The sequence below is a fragment of the Squalius cephalus genome (assembly GCF_949319135.1).
Source record: "Squalius cephalus genome assembly, chromosome: 15".
NCBI classification, from domain to species: Eukaryota; Metazoa; Chordata; class Actinopteri; order Cypriniformes; family Leuciscidae; genus Squalius; species Squalius cephalus.
The window spans coordinates 18482874-18503750 of NC_137136.1; the positions used below are offsets into that span (position 1 = coordinate 18482874).

Here is a 20877-nt window from a genome sequence, read left to right on the forward strand (position 1 = left end):
TTTTGAAAATGTATTTCTTATAAAAGTACATTTTCGGGATTAAATTTAGCAAAAAATTATTTTTCATAAATCCAAGTTCTGGTTATCAAGCACTCATACAGATGTCAAGGGGGCATGTGTGTTTAGTATGCATGTTTACATTTTTTTTTTAATTATTATTATTATTTTTTTATAGAATTAGTTATTAGAATAATTAGTAGGCTTAGAATAAGTTGACATGTACTTGCAAAGTTACTTACAGTCAGTAGAATGTCTGTTGGGCTGGATCAAAACAAAGTGTTAGCAGATATTAAGCAGACAGTCTACTAATACTCTAATGAGAGTTAGTTGACATGTAGGTGCAAAGTTACTTATAGTCAACAGAATGATCAAAAAGGACCATAAAAATAAAGTGTTACCAAGATTTTCTCATAGCCGTAGGTGGTCCTATTTTGTTGTGGTATCCATATCAGGGGGCAGACAGCTTTCTGTGTCCACTGATAGTATTTACATCACACTGTTCATTTGCATAAACTTTTTCACCAGAAAAACTTTTTCACCAGAAATCACAATCTTAATGAAAATGAAAACGAATGATGTCTGTTTGTTTTGTCATTGTAAACCCCCTCTTAAAGGATTAGTTCACTTTTTTGCTGATACTCACCCCGATGTCATCCAAGATATCCATGTCTTTCTTTCTTCAGTCGAAAAGAAATTAAGGTTTTTGAGGAAAACATTCCAGGATTTTTCTACACAGAATGGACTTCAATTGCAACCAACTATACCAATGTTCAAAGAAGGTTCAAATGTCTGTCTCAATACAGCTTCAAAGTCTCTACACGATCCCAGTCGAGAAATAAGGGTCTTATCTCGCAAAACGATCGGTCATTTTCTAAAAAAAAAAAAATAAATAAATAAAAAATAATATATATATATATATATATATATATATATATATATATATATATATACTTTTTAACCACAAATGCTCGTCGTGTACCATCTCTGAGATGTGCCACGCATTGCGTCATCACGTTGGAAAGGTCACGCGTCACGGCATCTAAGTGTACTCCGGTTCAAAAAGGTAGGGAAGGGCGAAAAATGTCATCTCATTTTCTCCTCCAATTTCAAAATCGTCAGATATTAATTTATTATTATTTAATTTTTTTTCGTGACCTTTCCAACGTGATGACGTAATACGCCATCTGGCGCATCTCAGAGATGGTACAAGACGGGCATTTTTTTAAAAAATTTTTAGAAAATGACCGATCGTTTTGCGAGATAAGACCCTTATTTCTCGACTGGGATCGTGTAGAGACTTTGAAGCTGCATTGAGACAGACATTTGAACCTTCTTTGAACATTGGAATAGTTGGTTGCAATTGAAGTCCATTCTGTGTAGAAAAATCCTGGAATGTTTTCCTCAAAAACCTTAATTTCTTTTCGACTGAAGAAAGAAAGACATGGATATCTTGGATGACATTGGGGTGAGTAAATTATCAGCAAACATTTTTTTGAAAGTGAACCAATCCTTTAAGTCTAGACTTTGTGGGAGCAAAGTAACTGTACAACCAGGGCCCGTATTTGAATTGCCGCTGTGGAAGCAAAATGCAATGAAATGCTGTGCCAGTGAGTACACACGTCTAATGCATTACTAGTTTAATCCAGAGAAAATTGTTATCTAAGGCATCTAAAGCTTATAGCAAGCTTGTCACTGGGACAGTAAACTCATTATCTGCCCCTAAACAGTGAATTTTAGTACCTTAAGGGCTAGATAAGGTATAAAGGTGTACTTTACAAGGTATTGCTGTTGAGTTTTTTTTTTTTTTTCTGAAAGTGAACTGTTAATATACTCACAGTAGTGTATGTATACCCAAAATTAATCGAAATGGTTGTGTTGCTGTGTGCCAACAAGCTATATCTGATAAAGTATATACTCAATATATTGGGTACTATTGATTTGTCTATAATGAATATCGTAACTTAAAGAAAATGAAAGGAAGATATTTGTCATATTATGTGTAATAATATGATATTGATCAATAATGATAAAAGTTTAGTATCAGCTGCCATTGTGTTTTGAGATGCATACTTATACTTATCTTGAATGTCTATTTTTACATTAAATCACAATGTTTTTCAAATATATTAGTAGGCTATATTGTACAATCTTTTGCCACTGTTATCTAGTTGTCTTATTAAAGGGATTTCTGTTAATAAAATCTGATAAGACCTTCCATGCCGTGTGAAGTTACTTCCTTGGTTTTACACTTTAAAACTGTTTTCCTTTCTTTTGAAGTGCTGAGAAATGCAGAAATTCAAAATGCCTTGCACTAAAATCCAACTATCTTTCTTATAGCTGATTTGTTTATTAAAATTATATCTGCGAGTGTGAACATTAAACATAACTGCTGGTGGTAAAAAAATCTAAATGTGCTTATCCTGTGGGGCTCATGTTCTGGCTTCACCAAGAGAAACCGTGCCAAGGACTAGAATTATGATAGAGGCACACTTCAAACACCACACACTTTTGCTGCGGTATTGTAAAGAGGGTGCTTTAACCATAAAGCCACATGATTACAGTTTTAAAGTGAATCACAAGAGGAGTTAAGTGAAGCTTAAATGTAAATTACTCACTGTGTGTATAACGCTTAGGTTCAATGAAGATGAGGAATATAGCACGCATGGTTTATTAGAATGATCCAAGCAGACCGCCACAGTGCTAAACAGCGTGCTAACACGAGACACAAACAATACCAGACAACTGAAAAGTGCACAAGGAGGAACTAAAAGATGAACTAAAAGACAAATAGCTGTGATGATTGGTGTTAGTGTCCATGGTGACTGATGAGTGGCGGGAAACTAAAACAAAGAACACACATGATGAATGTAAACAAAACAGAAAGTCCAAGAACCTAAAACAGACTTAACATGACTGTGACACTGTGGTTCCTGGGCAGACAGGTTTGCTTAGTGAATATGACTGTTCTGAAACCACAGCTATTTTTCATGCCACGGTGCATAAAGCTGGTTTCAATTACTTTTACACTGCCCCAAGTGAAACAAACTATCTGTACGTTTTAATGTTCTACTGAAAAATGCCTGTGGCTCCTAGAGTCACAAATTACGCCCAGGACACTATCTCGAGATTTTGTGTCAAGATATGGCTGAGTCATGTTGCTATATGGTTGCTTATTTACATAAAGAACTACATGGACTGCTAGAGTATACAAAACACAAATACAGGGATAGTTCACCCAAAAATGAATATTAGCCCATGATTTACTCACCCTGAAGCCAGGTGTATGACATTCGTCTTTCAGGCGAATACAATTGGAGTTATATTAAAAAATGTAAACCACAGACGGTTTTGATTGATTACATTAAGAATCACGAGAACAGCTTTAGATCAGGCATACTACTGGGGTCCTTAGCTGGGGCTCATCACTTCACCACACCGGCTGGACTTTCCCTTTTTGAAACAGTGTTGTAGGCTACTCTGGGGATCCCCCTTTCTGGTTACGACTGTCATGCAGAGTCTTGTCGAAACACCGCTCACATGTTCCTTCACAGAACGGTGTAGAATTTCCCACAATTGGATACATTTATAGACAGAAAACGAATCATTGTTTTATAATTCAACACTGGGATTGAATGAGTGCACTCACTAACGGTCACTATGGTTTCAAACACCACTACAAATAATGCCCTATTTGAGGGTATAGGGGGCAATTACTGATTCAGACCATCTCTGGTGTCGTGTCAAAATCAAATAGAAAAGGAGCCAAAAGGAGCTCCAAGAAGCCGTGGTTTAGTTATTACAGTTAACCTACAGTTAATCAGCACATGCTCTACAGTTTCTGGAAGTCCACAGTGATTACACTGACCGGATTCATGTTTTCTTATCATCTGGAGTGATTTATTAAGAGCAGAGTGGCCAATTCTCAATCGAGATATAACTGTATCATCCCTTCTATTACCATAATCAGTTCTTGCATGCCAACTTGTTTATGTATATTACACAATTGTCGTCCTTTGTTTCCTTTATCCCATTTTTCTTGCCACATCTCTGACAGCTTCTTTAATTAACCCTTTCATTTCTGATTTACACAAAGATATGTGTATGTCTAAATTTATTTATTTAGCCTGTTTAACTATCTTGTCCACCTCCCCGTTTCCCTTCACTCCAACATGAAAATTCTACTCTAATTCTCATTTGGCAGATTCTATACATACTTTGTACTTCTATTAATATATCTTGCCTAGATTCTGATTTTCCATTCAATATACTTGTAAGTGTGTTATATGAATCTGAACAAATTACTACTGTTGTAGGTTGGTTTTCTTCATACACTGTAAGGCTAAATCTGAATAGTGACCATCTCTGTTGCATATACTGATATATTGTTAGCAGTTCTTTTTGCAGATTTATATTTAAAGTGAGGAATATACATTGCAGCGGCTGTACGCCCATTCCTTTGAACCGTATGAATTTGCAACAAAAATTAAGTATTCAGTATTTAAATAGTTTCACTATTATCTCTTTTTGAACATTTCTGTTTTTCATTTATTTGCAGATCAACTGTTGGCATAGAAGAGCCAAGGTGGATAGACTGGCAGAGCCACTGTGGGGTTTATATTGATATTACTGATACCTATTTGTTGAGCCTGCTTGCATAGTGTCCAGCCAAAGCTATTCAGATAGGTCTTATCATATTCCCAGCAGTTTTGCAATATTTTTTTGACAGGGTGATTTGTAAAATTACCTTTAATACCAGTCCAATATACCATTTTTAGCTGAATTTCACAAATGTCAAGTGCCATTTTACCCATTGTACAAAGCTGTCACAGGAGAGGTTCTAAAAGCTCCACAACAAATTCAAAATACACAACAAAAAGAGCTTGGTTTTGAATCACATATATCTTAGTAAGCAGTGAGGTTGATGCTGAGCCATATTCTACAATAATCAATTGATGACCTAATTAATGCACAGTAGCCATACCCTTTTAAGAGAATGCCTTGTACTAGCACCCCATTGCACTCCTGCCAAGCACCTCAACACATTAACTCCTTTCTTACATTTATCAACTAGCTTTTGAATAGGAGACACAAAAGTTAATTTGGAATCCATCCACATTCCCAGATTGTTACCTGCTCTAATGTTTGATTATATAATTTTTATTTAACTTCAGGAGTTTTCTTCTTTTTTGAAAAACATATTAGCTGGGTTATAGCAACTGAAAGCCGAAATCCCCATTGATTAGCCCAGTTTTCAACAACATCTATTGCATCCTGCATTTTCCCCCTACTGCAGGTTCCCTCTTTTCCATATTGCGCCGTCATCCGCGTACAGTGATTTTCCTATTCCTGGTTCAATTTCCCCAAAAATATAATTTATACTATCGCGAAACTATCGCGTGCTCACGCGTTACAATTTCCGGTTTACGTTATAGTGTCATTACTACAAATGTGGCAATAGGGATGAGATGAGAGTGTGCTTGGACTGGAGCATGCCTCCAGAGATTTGTCTTATTATAGGGAGATGAGAGGGTGTCTCTTACCATCGGAAAATGCGTTCTGTTCGAGGCACCTCAGCCTATAATGGCAGTGACGTCAGTGCACGCAGTTCAAAGTTTTATGACAGTCAGTTCCCTTTAATTTGTTTTTTTGAAAACCCAAACAAATCTTTAGAGTCTACTGTTAACTTCCTTATCCTTGTGGCAAAATTTTACTTTCACAAGCAAAGGTTTCTTAAGAAAATTCCCACTTTTAATGATTTCCTTTGTGAAGTAAAATATTTAATCAAATCACTAAGAACAATTGATAATAGAAAATGTACGTCTTTTCTGAAAAAATATGATGAGATCTTTCATGCACCATGATTTGTCTTTGCTGTTTTATGTTTATTATTATTTATTTATTTTTATTTTTTTTCTTTCAGTTTTTTATTTATTTATTTCCTTTTTATATATGGTTGTGCAAAATTGACTACATTTGTTTAATATATGTTTTTTTGGAAATGTTCTATATTTCTAAGAAATGTATGTTTGCACTATTGTAAAACATTTATTGAATAATAAAAAAAAAGACAGTCAGTTCCCTTTCGAACGGTCACTTCGTATTGCGTAGCTATACGCAGTGGGGAAACTCCTTTTCCTCAATTTACTGAAGCTTTTATGTAAAACGCATTTGCAGCTGCACAGCTAGCACATTGAGCGTCTGGCTTGCTCATATGCTGTGCTGCAGCAACTGCACATCCAATGGCGCGGGCGCCTCTGACGTGTAACCAATGAGCATCATCACACGTCAGAGCTCCCCAAGGGGGCGTGGCCTTAGCCTATAATAGCCCCCCGAATTCGCCATTACAGCAGATATCACTCCTTCAGCGACAACTTCATGTCTCTGACTGTTTTACTGAGCTCCGCCGTTGAACAAGCCCTTCAGCCTGAGCGAGCATCTATTTCAGCGGACTACGCCCTTTCTGCCGTTTTCCCCTGACGCCGTGTCACCTGTGGCTATCCGGCGATGACGATACATATCCTTTTTACTAGCAAATTTAGTGTTTCTAATATGCCTGGTTCATCTTGTGCCACGTGCGGAGGTAAGCTGCACGAGGCCGATGGACACGCGAGCTGCATTTCGTGCCTGGGAGTTCTCCACGCAAAATGCACTCTCTGCCGGCGGATGTGTGCCACGTGCGGATGCATCTGCATGAGGCCTACGGGCTTATTACATCATGCGCTCGCGGCTAGCTCTCCTAACCGCCTCTCGTGCTCCCCCCGTTTTCTTCCCTCGTCGAGCCTCGACGGAAGAAGCGCGTGGGTAGATGTTCGAGCGGCTAGCTCTCTTTACGACACAGGAGAGCTACCCCGCCCTCTGTTTTGCACGTCACACAGAAGCGCGTTTTCTCTACCGCTACCGCTCCCTTACATTCTGTTCATCACGCAGAAACTTCTCTGTGTTTCAGACACAACAGCGCGGTTTTCATGCCTGGAATCAACCACGCTGAAACCGTTCTCTCTCACTGCAAGAAGAGCCCGGTCTCACCCCAAAACGTCATGTACTGACGGGTCTTGACCATACGGCAACATACGACGAAAAGGGTACCCCTAAAACGTCCATATGAGACGAAGACATAAGCGCACCAGCAGCGCCTCCTAGCAGTACCCTAACGCATACCTAAACCTACCCATAACCCGAATCGTCACATATGGACGTTTTAGGGGTACCCTTTTCGTCGTATGTTGCCGTATGGTCAAGACCCGTCAGTATGTGACGTTTTGGGGTGAGACTGTGTTAGCAAGAACAAGCTGCCATTCTAAGTGTTATAAGAGTTCTTCTCTGTCAATCTCCCTCTGTCAGTGGTGGATTCTGAGACTCTCGCGCTTCTCGGCTGGACTAAATCTTTTCACCAAATCGAACGAGTTCACGCCGGCTCCGCCCCCGCATGACTCACCCTCTTTGACAACGTCCGGGAGAGGGGTTGGTCGGGCTCAACGTTGATCCCGCCCCCCATCTAAACCCAGCAGGAGTGCAATTGGATGAAGCATGGCCAGCTAGTCATGTTAAATCACAATTCTAACAGAGCTATAACTGCAGCCTAGGGGCCCGTTAAACCGTGCACCGCTGCAAACTATTGCTGTTCTCACAGCAGCTCAAACAGAGTGAGAAATAAATGTTCCCCACAGGCCCTGCTCACAGGTGGCTGGGAACATTCTCAAATCAGTCATTAGGCCCGTTATAAGCGCGCCACTCATGCCGCACACTATCACTGCAGTCAGCGCGCCCGCTATGAAGCGGGCGCCGCCACAGATAGTCACTGCTCAAAATCCCATGACACTTCTCACAGCTCCTTGTCTAATTCAGGCAGCTGGAGATTTTATTATTGTCAACAGGCCCACTGCACTGCGCGCGCCTCTACAAACAAACGCCGTTTCACGGCGACCCACGTAAAGCAGAAAAAGAGTATGTTTCACAATCACAACACACGGGTTCACGGTCCCCCTTCACTAGGCGGCCCCCTCCCAGTTGTTACACTGACTTTTCAACAGACAAAAGCCTGTACAGTCAGTCCCAACACTCAGTATGTGCACAAATCACAATGTAAGGGTATCAGGTCCCCCTGTGTTAGGCGGCCCATCCCAAACTGTGTATCAAACCCTAGCCACACGGGCGTGGGCCTGGCAAGCCATCCCCGATGTGTCGAGTTGGGTCATAAACATTATAAAGCGAGGCTACTCGCTCCAATTCGCTCACAGACCCCCAAAGTTTCAGGCGGTTGTCGAGTCTTCAGTGAGAAGCGACGTGGGTCACGTGCTTCGCGCCGAAGTACAGAATTTGTTAGCAAAAGGGGCGATAAAATTAATCCCCCCGCGCAAACATACTCGGGGTTCTACGGCCGTTATTTTCTAATTCCGAAAAAAAGACGGCGGTCTCAGACCCATACTAGATTGAGGCATTTGAACAAAGCTCTCATGAGACGGCCGTTCAAAATGTTGACTATCAAACACATCCTCGCGCAAATTCGCCCGGGGGACTGGTTTGGCACGATGGATCTGAAAGATGCATACTTTCATATTCAGATAAACCAGGCCATTCTTGAGATTCACCTTCGAGGGTCAAGCTTATCAATACACAGTTCTGCCTTTCGGCCTATCCCTAGCACCCCGTACATTCACGAAGTGCATGGATACAGTGCTTTCTCCCCTGAGACATCAGGGAGTGCGCGTGTTGAATTATCACGACGATTGGCTAGTGCTGGCAGAGTCGAGAACCGAGCTAATAGCTCACAGAGATTTGATTCTCGGCCATTTGAAATGCCTGGGTCTCACAATCAATATCACCAAGAGCAAACTGACCCCCAGCCAGAGCGTAGTCTTTCCGGGCACAGTTCTAGACTCTGTGGCGATGACAGCGCGGCTCACATGAGAGCGTGCGCTCTCAGTGCAGACGCTAGCAGCCTCGTTCAGAGCGCGCGCCCCTGAGAATTTCAGAAACTTCTCGGTCTCATGGCAGCGGCATTGTCAGTACTCTGTATGGGACTACTGCGCATGCGCCCGCTGCAGCACTGGCTGAAACGCCGGGTGCCAACCCATGCATGGCAGTCAGGCAGCCTGCGCATCATGGTGAATCACGGTTGTTTAAGAGCCCTGGTTCCCTGGCGGGCTCAGGACTGGTACCTCAAGGGTGTGACCATGGGAGTAGTTTCCAGAAGGAAAGTGGTGTACAGACGCATCCAACCTGGGTTGGGGTGCGCTGCACGAGGGCAAGCCTGTCTCTGGCCTCTGATCGAGCATGGAGCAGAGCTTACACATTAACTGTCTGGAAATGAAAGCGGTTGGTTTGGCCCTGAAAGCATTCCTGTCAAACTTAAAAAGTCATCATGTCCTGGTCCGCACGGACAACATGTCAGTGGTGGCTTACATAAATCGCCAAGGCGGCATCAGGTCAGGCAACCTGTATGCCATGGCGAGAGACCTCCTCATATGGGCAGAGACCTCCTCATATGGGCACAGACCAATCTGAGCTCTCTGAGGGTAATGCATATCCCAGGCGTTCAGAATCTGGGCACGGATATGCTCTCACGGGGCAACACTCCCCTAGGCGAGTGGTCCTTGTTCTCACAGACGGTCCGTCTGATATGGAGTGGGTTCGGAGAGGCCGAAATAGACCTTTTTGCCTCGAGATCCAACACCCATTGCAAAATGTTCTTCTCGAAAAGCAGGGATGTGTTGACCCATCACTGGCCCAACCGTCCCCTTTACGTTTTTCCCCCTGTCTCGATGATTCCACAAGTTATCAAACGGATCAGGGAGAGCGGGTGCCCAGTCCTGCTGGTGGCCCCTCTCTGGAGATCCAGACCGTGGTTTCCGGAGCTGTTTCAGCTATCAGACACAGTCCCTTGGCCTGTTCCGATGAGGAAAGTCCTCCTCTTTCAGGCCAAAGAGACGATATGGCACCCTCGACCCGTCTTATAGGCCCTCCATGTATGGCCCCTAAACGGGTACCCAGGCACCTTCCTGGGAAGGTCTTAAATGCTATCTCTGAAGCCAGGGCCCCGTCTACTCGGCGCCTATATGCTTTGAAATGGTCAGGTTTTTCCAGCTGGTGCTTGAAAAACTGTGTGAACCCAGAGTCATGTGAGGTATCTGTGGTACTCTCCTTCCTGCAGGAGCTGTTGGACGCGGGCCGCTCCCCGTCCACGCTCAAAGTATATGTGGCAGCTATTGCACATCATGCTCTGGTGGCTGGCCAATCAATAGGAAGAAATGATTTGGTGGTGTGGTTTTTGAAGGGTGCTAGGAGAATCAACCCCTCCAGACCCCCTTCTGTGCCCCTTTGGGACCTCTCCATGGTCCTGGGGGCTTTAAAGGGCCCGCCGTTTGAACCGCTCCAGTCGGTTGATCTTAAACCTCTCTCGCTAAAGACTGCTCTCCTGTTGGCACTGGCATCTATCAAGCGAGTAGGAGATCTGCAGGCTCTCTCAGTGAGCCCTTCATGTTTGGAGTTTGGTCCAGGTGACACTAAGGTCATCCTCAAACCTAGGCATGGTTATGTACCCAAAGTGCTCTCAATGCCGTTCAGAGCATAGGTCATTACATTATGAGCTCTTCCCCCTTCTGCTGAGGATGGGGAGGTTAATTTTCTCTGCCCTGTCAGAGCGCTGAGAATCTATCTGGAGCGTTCTGCGTCTTTTAGACAGTCAGAACAGCTTTTTGTCTGCTTGGGTGGCCGATCCAAGGGTGATCCAGTCACTAAGCAAAGACTGTCTAGATGGATTGTGGCTATGGCATATCTATGGCTTATGCCTCGGCGGGTCAAGTTTGCCCCATAGGTATTAAGGCCCATTCGACTAGAGGCATGGCTTCGTTGTGGGCTTGGTCATCTGGCTTTCCCATTCAAGATATTTGTGATGCGGCCGGCTGGTCCTCCTCGCCTTCCACATTTATGAAATTTTATAACATGAAAGTGCCTTCTCTACAAGCGAAGGTATTTTCGGTATGATAAAGGCCCGACAGTGTCTGGTCTTGTCTACATTGTTACTGTGCATAACCATTCATACACATATAAAACCCGCTTGCTGGTTATATTGTATTATGCTGATAGCCCCGACGGTGTCTGGGTTCATTAGTATATTATGTTGGTATTGTTACTGTCACATATATATTTATAAGACCCGACGGTGTCCGGTCTGATATATATAATGGTTTCGGGCTTGTCTATTGGCTCAGGGGTCCTGAGTTCAGTGGCAACCAGTTACTTCTGGTGCGGCGTTTTGCATGGCGTCCCCACTGCGTATAGCTACACAATACGAAGTGACCGTTCGAAAGGGAACTACTCGGTTACTATCGTAACCTCAGTTCCCTGAGATAGGGAATGAGTATTGCGTAGCCGGCCGCACTATAGTAACCTGGTGAGTTGTCGCTTCAGTCGTGAAACCTGCTATAATGGCGAATTCGGGGGGCTATTATAGGCTAAGGCCACGCCCCCTTGGGGAGCTCTGACGTGTGATGATGCTCATTGGTTACACGTCAGAGGCGCCCGCGCCATTGGATGTGCAGTTGCTGCAGCACCGCCTATGAGCAAGCCAGACGCTCAATGTGCTAGCTGTGCAGCTGCAAATGCGTTTTACATAAAAGCTTCAGTAAATCGAGGAAAAGGAGTTTCCCCACTGCGTATAGCTACCTCAGGGAACTGAGGTTACGATAGTAACCGAGTAGTTTCTTGTGGAATATTAGTGCGTTGGTCTTGTGAATAAATTTGGTGTTACATCGCTAGTAAAGGTACAATAGGACTGCATTTTTGTGGACTGTGCTTTACTGTAGGACAAAAAAAGCATGAATATCTCTATTAGCTGCAAAGTAGGCATTGCAGACCGCAAAAAAATACATTTCAGATTACACTAAAAACTTATTTGTAATTTAATACATATTTAATTAATTAAAAATATTTTTATACCACCATTCATGACAAAGCGTTATATCATCATCATTAAGCACACAGCAGTTGACAACACTTTTAAGTTTAGCAAAAATTTAAGTTTTCTCGTGAGCACGCAATAGTTTTCTTTAATACATTAATGTTGTCTTTATTCATTAAAATGCATAATATCAGCGTCATATGCATACATCAGTTACAATTCAAGTCTTATCATAACTGGTAAAACCTGAAAGTCAAAGAAAGAAAACATCTGTATTTTATACTTTCTTTAGACCATATACAATAACAATATCACTCAATATTACTATTAAATACTATGGTAATGTCGCAAATGGATCCTATTGTCACGACATTCCTTTCTTTGCATTCTCTCATAAAATAACCTTTTTATCATAGTAAAATCTACATAGCCTATCATTCAACAAAAGTATTGTTTCGCGCAAAACGTGTTGAAGATTAGTGGACAGGCAGTCGACTCATTAAATAAGCTATTTCTTCACAAAAACGATTCTGTGAAGCCTCTTCTCCATCTCCATTGATATCCATAAAAAAAAAAACAGACTCTGGTCTCCTTTCATTTCTAGTGGCTTTTATGCATCCAACTGTATCCACACACTCTCATCTCATCCCTTTTCCTACATTTGTAGTAATGACACTATAACGCAAACTGGAAATTGTAACACGTGAGCATGCGATAGTTTTCTCGTGCTCACGCAAAAGTAAATATATAATAATAAATATACATTTTAGTAAATGGACTTAAACTTCCAAAAACCTGGTCTGGGTTCAAACATTCCGACACGCAAAGTGAAGCATTCAAGTGACTGGAAAGAAAGTGAGGCGTCGTTTTTCGTTGATCACGTGTTTCTCTGAAAACAATACGCGCTCCGGCACGGAGCTTCATGAGAAATTGCGCTGCGTAGCCAACTCGATACGCGCTTTGAAGCTTCAGTGTCAAATGTAACATCACTAGTTTGGAAGTATGTTTTGTGAAAAAAAAGTGCATTCTCTTTCAGATAAATGAGTCACATGTGTCAGAGGGAAATTCCCTGAGTGAAATGATTTTGCAATGCATTTTGAATGCAGGTAGATGGTAGGTCTGCAAATAGATGTAACAAACCTCCACAGAGCTGACTGGAAATCTCCCTGTTGTGTTGCATCAGAACTTGGAAGTCAGGTGAAATATTGTTAAAAAAATTAATTGCAGTCATGTGTTTCCTTTCTCTCCTCAAGATGGTTGTGGAAGTCTTAATATAGGCCAAAACATACAGTTATGTCATAATTTACTTACTCTATTGATCCAAACCAGCTAGACTTTTTTCCAAAGAACACAAAAGGAGATGTGGAATCACGAGGGGAGGAAAAAAAAAAAAAAAAAAAAAAAAGAAGAATGATTTATTATAGTGCATGGCATGCCTATATGCACTATAATAGAAATCATTCTTCTTTTTCCCCTCGTGATTGTAATTCCTGTGTAAAACATTTATATTGATTCTGCATTAAATATTCTGAGAAACTTTTTATTTGATTTTATTTTTTACCAAATTTGATATGTCAGAAGCTCCATTCCTCTGTGCAGAGAAAAACTAATAGTTTTAAGTATAAATACTACTAAATGCTCACTCTATGGGGCTGTTTACACCTGGCCACTTCATGCGTTTTCTGTGATCGGGATCATGAAAAGACCGTGTAAATGCCCTCCGAAACGCATTCGAGACGGATTTGAATCCGATCGCTCAAACCACTACAGGAGGTGGTCTGGGCCACATTCCACACGAAACTGGACAAGTGTAAATGCATCTGGTTGTTGAAACCACATATGTAAATTTTACTCCTCCCAAAAGTGCTTAAAAAAAGAAACGTGTGAGAGCGTGTTATAGGCTAATGTTATAGCAAAATATGACTACGATACTGCAACACGCATCACCGCAGATGAGAAGCTGAGCATCTAACGTTATTCTTCAAGCCAACGTCCAAACTATTTGAGAGTTGAGAATGAAAAGAGGACAGTCTTTTTTTTGTTTTTTATTTATTAGAACAAAACTGTGTGGTCCAATGAATGCAGTGCCACATTTCATACCATATATTAGGGCACAGGGCATTGCAAATATTTTTGAAATCGTGCTTAATGTTTTCTTAACAAGTATTTATTTCCAGTTGAATTTTCTGATTTCCCCCCTCACTGGTTCTGGTTCTGGTTCCGCCCCAAATGGCATAGCCTGTCGGCCTATGACATAAAGCCATCGAACACCTCTTTTTTTCCTTGTCACGTTTTGGAAGTTTAACGTTAAAGGTGCTCTAAGCGATGTTGGGTGACGTCACTTCTTGTTGACATTCGAAGTATTGTCAAACAAAATGGAGGCTAGCTCGACCCTCCCTCCTCCTCATCCCGTCCCCTCCCCCTCCCTTTCGTGCTTCCTGAAACAGTCATGAACCATGCACACCACACATACTTAACAGTGTTAAATTTGAAAAATACTTTTTTCGATAGTACTGCTTGGTTTGTTACCACAGTTCCTGCGTGCTTCCTCGGCGATGAAGTTCCACGTTTGTGGCTATCCAACACGAAAATGAATGCAGCAAATAAGCCTTTCACAATATTTTCTTCAGATAGGCTAACTCCAAATTTCTCCCACACACTGGACTAGATTTTTGATGACGTATTGTCGACAACTTTACAATCTCCACTACACTAGCTATTCTTTTCTTCAACTCCTCAGCATCCATCTCGACGACTGCAAGCAGATCGCGCGCGTGGTTATGATGAATTTTTAAAAGTGAAAGTAGCCTAGGTAACGTTATACACTGTAAAAAATTTCTAACCCTCCCAAATCAAAAATTTCAAGTGACCGATAACATCTAAATTTTTCAATTGGCCCAAGTGAAAATCTGTAAATTTAATTTTATAATTTACAGAATTTCACTTGGGCCAATTGAAAAATGTAGATGTTATCGGTCACTTGAAATTTTTGATTTGGGAGGGTTAGAAATTTTTTACAGTGTAGATTCCTGGGAGGGCGTGGCACGTGGGCACAAATAAACTGATGTGGATTTTAAATTATTTTATAAACTTGAAATACAGGCATATTTTTGTAGATGTGTTCCTAAAAATATGCATATATTTTTACGTTTGCATGTGATTGTTTTAAACCCGTGTTTAGACCCGTGTTTCCCCTGTGTCCGACCCGACCCGCACCCGTATCCGACACAGTTGGATATTTTTCACCCGTTTGAGCAAAATTTGCGGGTCACCCGTTGGGTACCCACGGGTACGCGAACCCGTGCAGGACTCTACTGGATTTACCCACCTGTCCAGCAAAAACAGAGCCACCTGAATGTCGGATTGGAAGCTTCTGCCGGCGGAGTTCTCACCACCTTTTGACCGCTTTTCCGATGTAAATTCGGGACTTCGCGTTCCTTCTCCTTTTCCCTATTGTTTATTTGTTCATCGGAACGTCGTCTCTTTGGTCGTGTGTCGGCCATATCAAAATTCTGAAGAATATACAATTTTAACGCAAGTCGTTGTTAGGACATCTCTCCTCTAGCTAACTTCCCTCTTCATGCTTCTCTCTCCTCCACTCCCCACACCCCCCTTCATGTGCACGCGCACTAACCCCACAACCCCCACCCCCAAATCATTCTTGTCGGTTATTGGCTGGAACACTGTTTGTTATGTTTGGTGGCCAAGGCTGGCCCAGTTTGTTTTTCTTGCCGTTTGTGGAGCCTGGGCTGTCTACAGAGACCGCGTTTTTTTTACAGTGTGTTCAGGGCAGGCAGCTAGCGGATAGTGAGGAGATGTTTGCTGGATGTGACAAAAAATGTTTTGGCCTAAAAAACGCGTGACATCGCTTAGAGCACCTTTAACAGACAGTGTGTGAGTGAGTCTAAATGATGGAAAGGCCAAAAAGAAAAGGGAAAGGTGGCGCTGAGAAGGTCAGATTTAAAAGGAAAAAAATTATGGAGGAGGAGGCAGCGAAATGCTCCAAAATAACAGGCATCAACGAGCAGAGATACTACAGGTGAAATAAGCTAAAGCACCTAATGTCACAGCTAGGCTCAGATGGGAATTAGCACCAGCTACGAGGCAGCCAAAAGCTTGTGAAATTTGAAAGTAGCTCGGTGGTAAATATGAGACAAATTAATGGTTTACTATTGAGTGGCTCTTGAATTTGTCCTTCAGTGGTTGGCAGATGTTATAGTTTTAAAATGAGCAACTTCCCTTGACTGCTGCTATGTTAAGTGTATAAGGATTATGACGCTAACACTGGTGGTGATGCTCTTTATGAAATGCAGATATAATGTAAAAACCCAAGCTGTAATTTAGCTTTTTAGCCTGTGTCATCTGCTGATAGTACACAAATGTGTCTATGTGTTTGTCCTGTACATGTCAAAATTAAGAATCTGGCTCTCTTTAGACCAGTGGGTTTCAAATGGATCTGGGGACCCCCAAGGAGGCCGCTTGAGGGTCTGAGGAAAATTTCAGAATGAAAGAGTTAATAAAATTCTTTTTCGGGAATCAAACTGACATTAGGTGCATCTGTTGTCTTGCAATGAACAGGAAAGAGACTGAATGATGGACAATTTCTCTTTAACATTTTGTATGACTTTAAAGAGAACATCATTGAGGTCAATGAGGTCAAGTCATGAGGAAACCAACTTTTTTGGCTTTTTAATAATTTATATTCTTACTATGTCCTTTTTAGTCATCTAATACGACATGTGTTTGCCTGTAATGTGCACAGATGGCTAAAATAATGTGTACTGAATGTTTTTATCATAAGTGAATTAATTTTTTTTATCTTTAACTTATGTATTTAATTAAAATTATTCATTCTATTATTTGTATTATTAATATATTTATTTTTTAGTGGTCCAGTCGGTTTGTGGGATAGAACTAGGTAAGTAGCATGGCACTTAGTGAGCATGTGGGATGTGCTGGACTAACCAGCACTGTGGCTTTGGAGTGCTAGAGCAAAAACTGTACAACCCTGTTTGTTTGTTTGTTTGTTTTTTAAATTGCTGCTGTGAAAGCAAAATTAAATGAAATGCTGTGCCAGTGAGTACACACATCTAATGCAGTAGTTAAATCCACTCTGCATTGACACTGCACCAAACATGGACTCAATTATAAACGTGTTAAAAAAATAAACAAACAAACAACTAATGTTGTAAATCTACATTAACTTAATTTGAGTAAAGTTGGAGGGGTTGAATTGAAATGGTCCCTATCTTGTTGACATAGGTATACTTCCCACTAGACTGTATTGTAGCAATTGATTTATATCAATGTGCCATCCATTTGTTGAGGTGAAACTGGCACTGCTATAGATTTTATGATGTTTGTATCTTAGGTGAAAGCATTATGCACTGCATCATATGCTCTTTGTAATGACTTCTGCCTTCAAAGCACTGAAAACCCCTGCTGTCTAGAATCAAGTAACTGTTTGATTTCTCTATACAGCTGAGATCATTTTACAAAGTAGTTCAGCAGCTTAGAAGACAAGAGCAGAACTGTGATGGTGTATTGACTGATGGCCCATTTTAGATGTAAGTGAGTCAAGTCTGTAACTCATTATGTTATCTGATAGACAGCTGAGCTCACAAGTATGCACACGGTGGGTTTGTCTGACATTGAAGTGGTCTTTGAGATCTCCAGCTCATTTAACACCCTGCCAATACAATATTGGCTAGTTTTACAACCTGAGTTCTCACAGATGTGTCTGCTGGGAAAGTGTTGATCAGATGATTGGTCTGTTTACATGTTACCAGCAGCAACAAAAGATCAACTTATTTTTAAATTGGACCTTTTAGTGACTTAGTACTATTTCCATGACCCCACATGTATTCTTCATCATGATTTCAAAGGGATTTCAAGGACCTTTACTCCTGAAACAGCTATTCTCCTTCAGCATATTAATAGAGACAAACATTACTGCATTGTAGAGGAGGGCACATGAAGTTCAAGCTCTTCTCAGAGGTCACAGCTGTACTGTAGCTACCAAGAATCAAAAACTGTCTAGAAAGGAAGGATGCCTTTACTGCTGCTGGAGCCAATCGTATTCCATCAAGATCACCTCATGTGTCACCTCAGCTATCGTATAACAAAATATCATACAGGAAAGAGTGAATTGTAATAACTTAGAGAGAAAAAAATCACACCAATTTCTATTTTCTCCTAGCTCTTTTCTCAACAAGTAAGGCGTTAAGAAAGCTCCACTGTTAGAACCCCTTCTGACTGACATTTGTTTTCTCTGTTTGGCATGCTGAAAAGACTCTGCAATACCCTCTGTCCATTTTGCTGAGTCATCCATCCTTTTCATATACTCCATTTCCCCCTTCACCACAAATTGGCCTGTGCATGCTCTTGTGCTCCGCATGTGTGTGATTTGTGGCTTCCGAGAAGTATCAAGACATCCGATTCCTTTGCCTTGTGTGTGGGAGTGTTGACTATTCCTTTTACCCTGAGAACATTGTCTAGGTTCTATAGCCCAATCGTGTGAAAAGTGAAAAGTCCCAGTGCTGTTTTCATGTACAGATGTAGAAATATTATAACTATCAAGCACATTTAAATGTACATTCAAAGCAAGAATTACAACCGCTCACTGATTCTATAATAATATATTATTATTTGGTCTTATGACCAGCTACTAGCACATGAGTCAGAGAGGAAGTCTGACAGAAAGTGGCATTAAAACATCACTCTCACCTCTTTTCCCTCTTCTCTGCCTCAGGGAGAGAATGCAATTTTAATAGTATTGCTCCCTTCCCACCAAAATCTGTTGTCCATGTCAATGTTGAGAATGTGTGTTATGAGAGCACAGCAGGAAGAGTTAGTCATTTTTGACCTTTTACTACAGCTTTGTAAAAGCCAAAGTTCCTCCTGAAATTAACTGTAAAATATGCCATCTACTCTTTAATGGACACATTTAATGTCATTGACTAATTCCTTCCACACCGATCAAGCAGCTCAAAAAAGAGAAAATTCTTTGTTGTCCAATAGAGCTGGTAAGTCCCGCCCCTTCCGCTAACCCCACTGGACCTCTAGGTTGAAAAATCGTCAATGCAAGTGAATGGGAGAAAATAATTATTTTCTGGTCCTGTTTGAATTTTGCCATGAATGTGAACATATGTTGTCTGTGAATTTTTTATATAATTTTTCGTGTAAAGAATGCTACAATTTAGCGGGTAGATGTTTGATACGGTTAGACTTTGTGTGAGAGCACTTTGTGGACTACAACTCTTCGCTGCTTTCGACGCGTTTGAAACGTCACCACCACTGCACACGGACACTAGCTCACGGATCCCGCTAAACATGGCTGCGTCTTTGGTGCACTTCACCGCCTTCTTTCAGGGAGAGGACAAAATCGTTGAGGTTGGCGAAAATTACGGGTAAGTCAACTTTATGGGGTGACGTCACATAGGCGACATGTAGTCTTTCTCGTTATGTCTTTTCCACAACTGCTAGCCGAAGAATCATACCATATACTGTCAAACTCGTAACATGAAAAATTATATTAAAAAATTCACAGACATATGTTCACATTCATGGCACAATTCAAACGGGACCAGAAAATAATTATTTTCTCCCATTCACTTGCATTGACGATTTTTCAACCTAGAGGTCCACTTGGGGTTTTACGGATGGGCGGGACTTACCAGCTCTATAGACCCTTTTACAGTTGGTAAACACGGTGACGTATTTGTGTGGGCGGGGCTTAGCTGGAGGCAGAAAGATCCCTCTGGCCGCTTCACTAACGCTAGTTTGCCAGTTTGTTAGCTTGTTTTTTTAACAATGACTGGAGAAAATCCAATTTTATCTTAATGTGCAAGGTCACTCACTGTCCAGGACCGCGATTGTTATTTGCAAAAGTTAATTTTAACGGACGGAACCAGATTGTCTGACCCGTACACGATCACTTAATGGACGATCTGACAGGATTAACGTTAACGCTACCTCCGGTTGAGTGGCCTGACTTCTACACCTACCCGATAGAGAAACTGAGGGCATATACATATTTAGATGCCTATAACTATGTGTTGAATGGTCATGTAAAGACTTGTGTGGTACGATCCGCAATTCTGCCTAGCCAGCGCCAAGAAGACGACAATGTAAAGAGTGACACTACGGTGCAATTTTAAAGATGTGGATATTTTCTAGAAATAAAAATTCAAGATACAGCTTACTCATTTTTCATCGATTCTTGCACCCAACAACACAACAAGATAACATTTAATAATAAAAATTATAATTTAAGCTCCTTATTATGTAGCCGAATCTGTGCTGGTTTGTATTGCTAATTTTTTATTTAACGTTTATCCGGGAGTGATGCACACACTGCCAAGATGGCGACGGTCGGCCACGCCCACTTTAGGCTTCAAAAGCGGTCTTCAGAAACCTACGGGTGACGTCACGGACACTACGTCCATATTTTTTTACAGTCTATGTACCTGGCTGCATTTATGACACGTCTTCTCTCTTGAAGCCAAAATATTGCCATATTTCAGACACACAGTTCTCTTTAGGCACAGGTTCTTCGCTGTTGTCATTTTCCTCGCTTGTCTCTACTCCCACCATTAGTTTTTATTTTCCACTCTCTGCTCTGAGCCACTAGGGCCCGATCTAGCCAATAGCAAAATAGCACCTACTGGGGAGGCGGGTATAAAGATAGTAAGGCCACATTTGATTGGTCGAATTTGGATAAACAAACTATGCATGCATGCATCACACAAATGCTTGGCACATAAAATAAATGCAGTTTATCGCACCTCTCTGCGATACGGATATCGCATATACTATTATCGCGATAACGATAATTTTTCGATATATTGTGCAACCCTAATGAAAACATCCTGCAAGTTCTTCATAAACATTGCAGAGGTTGTTGTTTTCTATAGTCAAAAAGTAATGTCATGCATTTAGTTTGCATTTGAAGTAAGCTGTATAACATATAATTAACC

The 20877-nt window shown here is 41.3% G+C and overlaps 1 long non-coding RNA gene across 2 annotated transcripts in view; it reads right to left on the reverse strand.

Moving 5' to 3' along the window:
- The window catches only part of LOC307172706, a 118317-nt gene that overhangs the window by 38894 nt on the left and 58546 nt on the right, over positions 1-20877 (reverse strand). The gene's annotated exons all lie outside the window — the stretch shown is intronic.